The sequence below is a fragment of the Triticum dicoccoides genome, chromosome 1A (genome assembly GCF_002162155.2).
Source record: "Triticum dicoccoides isolate Atlit2015 ecotype Zavitan chromosome 1A, WEW_v2.0, whole genome shotgun sequence".
Lineage (NCBI taxonomy): Eukaryota > Viridiplantae > Streptophyta > Magnoliopsida > Poales > Poaceae > Triticum > Triticum dicoccoides.
The window spans coordinates 326,752,497-326,758,029 of NC_041380.1; positions in this window are offsets into that span (position 1 = coordinate 326,752,497).

The window sequence follows — 5,533 nt, forward strand, 5'->3', positions numbered from 1 at the left end:
TGGAGACGTCAGGGCAGATTAACTGTTCGGCCCCTCTGCCCGAAGACACTGCGGACGCTCTCCTGACGGAGATGCTGACTCCGGCTCCTTACCAGGTGTCGGAGAAGACCAAGAAGGCCAAGGGAACCCGAAAGAGTTCTCGGCGCCAGGTGTTATCGGACTCATCGTCCGATAACTCCGCTAAGCACTCCTCCCCCAAAGGCGAGGAGGAATATGAAGATGCTCCCCCTTCAGTCGGGGGAGACAAGAAAAGGAAGGCTGCCCCCACCAGGGGGCCGGAGGGTCCAAGAAGGGAAGGACTCTCCTTCCAGACTACTCCACCACCACCGCTGAAGGTGAAGACGAGTGGCTGCTCAGGGCCAAGCCCCTGGCGAAGTCGTAAGTATTCAGATACCAGAGTAACTCATAGCATACTTTTGTCGCACTGCTTCTCCTAATGCTGGATTATGATTATGCAGACCGCCCCGAGCCCGTATCGACGTATCTTCATCGGACGACTCACTGGACTCGTCGGCTATGGATAGCGATCCACTTATGACCGCCACCTTCCCTTTCCCTATGGACAACGCTGAGGTGTTGTCCCAAGAAGCACCGGGTCGAGGGGAGGTAGCCCCGGAGGCGCCTCAAGGCGACCTTCCGGACTCTGGGAGCAGAGGGAGAGGGCTCTGAGTTCGGCCCTCAGCCGAACACCGCGCCGGAACCTCCAGTGGTTCCGGACTCGGGCAGGCGGCCTCCTTCCAAGAGGGGCAAGACGCCTGTGGCGGTGACCTCCGCCCATCCAGAGGCACCGGACAATCTACTGGGAGCGCTTCGTAGCGCTTCCATCGATGAAGAGCACCGCACTATTATGAGTGCGGTGGTCCAGAAGGTTTAGTCCGCCAAGAGCGGACTGACTGAAGCCTGTGCCAGCCTTCTAACAGGCTTTGAGGTAAGTTTTTGAAATATAGGAAAATATTACCGCATAGACAGTAGCCCCTGATGCTCTGTTCGGTGTTCACAAAGAAAAGCCGAACAGAGGATCAAACAATATCGCAGGAGTCTAATATAAGTATGTCTATATGCATATGCAGGCTTCGCTGCTGGCCTCTGCCGCACTGACTGCGGAGGTCGCCGCACTGAAGCAGGACCTCCAAGGGTCCAAGGAAGAGCTCAGCCTTGCTAAGAGGCAGCTTGAGGAGAACAGAGGTAAGTAGTACCTAGTGGGGCCACGACAAGATCATCTTTAATGCGATTGCAAAAGAATGCGATTGCAAAATGACAGGATCATCTTTAATTTTCCAGGGGCCACGACCAAAGTGGCAACCCTGAAGCAAGTGCTATCCGAGGCCGAAAACAAAGCGGCCCAGGAGCGCACCGAGTGGGAAAAACAAGAGGCACGGGTGGGTGAGGTGCAGCAAGAGCTCCACGCTCTCGTGATGAAGCACGAGACGTTGGAGCTTGACTTGAAGACGTGAGAGTCCGAGCTTGCCGTGTCCCTTGAGAGTGCAAAGAGTGCCAAGGCCGAAGCCCAAAAGGCCCTCCAGGAGATTGATGTGATGAAGAAGATAGCGGCGGGTAAGGCATTCTATATGCAAAGCAAGCATGTGAAAGTAAATTGCTTGTTAGTTACCCGAATCTGGAGCTCTCCGGGAGCATTCGTAGATTTGCCCTGCAGCGTGTCGGATGCCGCACAGTTTTACCAGGCCGAGGAGGGAAGCTCAACGGAGATGTTGTTCTGGTCTCAGTATACTAGGACCGAACACCCGATGCCTCTGAGCGACCAGCTGAAGCAACAGGTCGAGCTGCACAAGGCGGACGAACAGGCCATGAAGGGCTTTATAGTCCGGATGTGGCCTGGCGACGCCCTTCCCAACAGTTACTTCAGCCTCATGAGGCGGCTTGTGGATGCCTGCCCACGGCTGGAAGTCATTAAGCGGTCCGTTTGCATCGAAGGTGCACGCCGGGCTTTCGCCCGTGTTAAGGTGCAATGGGCCAAGATGGACGCCGTGAAGCTGGTGAAGGAAGGGCCGCCGGCGGGCAAGGAGCATCGCCACCCCGAGATGTACTATGAGGGTGTCCTGAAGGGTGCCCGTCTCGTAGCGGACAAGTGTACAAAAGATGTAATATTTGAGTAAACTTGCTCGTGTAATCCTGTATTATGAAAACTTGTTCATATGCACTATGCAGCACTTGTTTGAATTTAAAATATTATCTTCTGTTCGGCTATTTATCAAATCTGAGAGATGGCTAGTCGTCCGCATCTGCCCCCATGCCACGAGTGTTCGGGTGTTCAGGATAAACCTGAGCACTCTTGTTCCCATTTTTGGGTCCTTCGAGGGAGGTGCTCAGCACAACGAACAAGGCAATCGGACTATAGTGCGTTATCACTCTCACTTAGCCATAGAATTCTATAATTTTAAATTTCGGCGAAGCCCCTAGTATTCGGAAGGCCGAATTCGGGGCGCTATACATGCCTTAAGCCGGACAGGGCCGACTCCTCGCTCTAAGCGGCATAAGTCTTTAGGGACTTGAAACCTCTCGAGCAGCGACCAGTCTCTCGCCTTATCATGACAGTCAGTTTTAGCTTTCTCTACTGAGGTGCTTAGCCCAGCAGAACCGGGGCACAATCGCAATAGTTCTCCCAGTGCTACCTTAGCCGATATAGCGGAACGTAAGGTACCAAAACATGGGAGCCGGGCAAACCCAACTATTGACCCAAGACACGATTCGGAGCTGATGCATAGAATGCTATAAGTTCGGGGTGCCGCACTGTCAAAAGTGTTCGGACTTCTCACGTCGTATTATGGGGTATGCTTAAGCCCCTAGCGTATTGGCCGTACCAGAGTGTACGCATGCTGGATGTCATGAATGAACATATATATTTAAAAAAGAAGAATGCAATAATAGTCTTAATGCTATGCATTGTTTATTCAAAAAGGTGCGTTAAAAGCAGAATGATATAGGTAGTGCGATAAGCAAAAAGTAGGACTATGTCCCCTCCAAGGGCAAGCTGAAGAGTAGTATTAAAGCAAGTATTTCACTCGTTATCGTAATCCACCTGGGAGTTCCGTGGTGTGACATAGCTTTCTGCCTTCTTGGTTGCTACATCATATGTTCGGCAATCATGCTGCCGGACAGGGTTTCCAGAGATTAAAGTCTTGAAAGAGAAAAATAACAAAGCAGGAAGCCCCTAGTGCGGTTTAAGCCACGTTTGGAGCATGCCGTAATCGTGCCCCCTCCCTACCTGTGCCCATGATATTTTTAATGCATAATTATGTACGCGTGGCATGAGTTTCGCTGTTTGGCTTGGGCCGGGGTGGGGGCCACATTGCTATGCGAGCTCGGAACGTGCCAGGCGGTCCTGTTGCTGATTACTCCGCGCGCGCTTGAAGTTGTTCGGGTCCTTAAACGCCGAACTAGTGGATTGCCTTAAGAGGCTGCTTTGCGCTTCTGCTGCGAGGGCCGCAGTGTGCTCCTCCGTTTGGAGAGAGCGCTCTGTGTTTCCATTAACTGTAATGAACCCCCGAGGTCCTGGCATCTTGAGCTTGAGGTATGCATAATGCGGTACCGCATTGAATCTCGCAAATGCGGTTCGCCCAAGCAGTGCATGATAACCACTGCAGAACGGGACTATATCAAAGATTAACTCTTCGTTTCGGAAGTTATCCGGGGATCCGAAGACCACTTCCAGTGTGACTGAGCTTGTGCAATGGGCCTCTACACCTGGTATGACACCTTTAAAGGTCGTTTTTGTGGGTTTGATCCTTGAGGGGTCTATACCCATTTTGCACACTGTGTCCTGGTAAAGCAGGTTCAGGCTACTGCTGCCATCCATAAGGACTCGAGTGAGGTGAAATCCGTCATTGATTGGGTCTAGGACCAGTGCGGCGAATCCGCCATGACGGATACTAGTGGGGTGGTCCCTGCGATCGAACGTGATCGGACAGGAGGACCATGGGTTAAACTTTGGGGCGACTGGCTCCAACGCATATACGTCCCTTAGCGCATGCTTCCGCTCCCTCTTGGGGATGCGGGTTGCATATATCATGTTCACCGTCCGCACTTGTGGGGGGAACCTCTTCTGTCCTCCGGTGTTCGGCTGCCGGGGCTCTTCCTCGTCATCGCTATGTGGCCCCTTATCTTTGTTTTCGGCATTTAACTTGCCGGCCTGCTTGAACACCCAACAATCCCTGTTGGTGTGGTTGGCTGGCTTGTCGGGGGTGCCGTGTATTTGACATGAGCGATCGAGTATACGGTCCAAACTGGACGGGCCCGGAGTGCTTCTTTTGAATGGCTTTTTCCACCGAACGGGTTTAGAGCCTTTGAATCCGGCATTGACTGTCGTATCCTCGGTATTGTCGCTGTTAATGCGGCGCTTATGTTTGTTGCGACGTGACCTGCTATTGCTGTCCTTGGTATCCAAAGTACCATGGTTCTTTGATATGTTATTACTGCGAGCCAGCCATCTGTCTTCTCCCGTACAAAAGCGGGTCAGAGTGTCGTGAGGGCTGCCATAGATTTTGGCTTTTCCTGACCAAGGTGCCGGGCTAGCCACTCGTCGCGGATGTTGTGCTTGAAAGTTGCAAAGGCCTCTGCATCCGGATAGTCGACGATTTGATTTTTCTTTGTTAGGAACCGTGTCAAGAATTTCCTGGCCGATTCCTCTGGCTGCTGAATTATGTGGCTCAAGTCATCGGCATCTGGTGGTCGCACATAAGTGCCCTGAAAGTTGTCGAGGAATGCGGCTTCCAGATCTTCCCAACAGCCAATGGACTCTACTAGCAAGCTATTGAGCCAATGCCGAGCTGGTCCTTTGAGTTTGAGTGGGAGGTATTTAATGGCGTGTAGATCATCACCGCGTGCCATGTGGATATGCAGGAGGAAATCCTCGATCCATACCGCAGGATCTGTTGTGCCGTTGTATGATTCTATATTTACGGGTTTGAAACCCTCTGGGATTTGATGATCCATTACTTCATCTGTGAAGCATAAGGGGGTGCGGCGCATCTGTACTGGGCTATATCACGACGCAGCTCCAATGAGTCTTGCCCGCTGTGCTCGGCCCGGCCGGATTTACTTTTACTATATCCGGCGTGACGATTATCGTCTCGCATAGTGGCGCGCCCTCGTGATCCGTAGATCGATCTTGCATGTTTTTCTTTGTCCTCCAATACATCTCGCAGGTCTGGCGTATTTCCCCATGCATTTTTATTTGAATGGCGTCGGGGTGCAGGCTGAGCTTTTGGCTGGGATGCCTCTCTGTCGCGCCATGAGGTGGCCGATCAGCCGCGTCATACGCTTCTTCCTCCAGTCGGGGTAGCAACCTGCATTTTGGGTAACTCTTGGAGGGGCGTTCGAGTTTATATTCCTCGGCCGCAAGGACTTCAGTCCATCTGTCAGCTAGCAGATCTTGATCAGCTTGAAGCTGTTGCTGCTTTTTCTTAAGGCTATTTGGCGTGGCTATAAGCCGGCGCTTGAAGCACTCTTGTTCGGCGGGATCCTCTGGCACGACAAATTCGTCATCGTGGAGGTTTACCTCGTCTTCGGAGGGAGG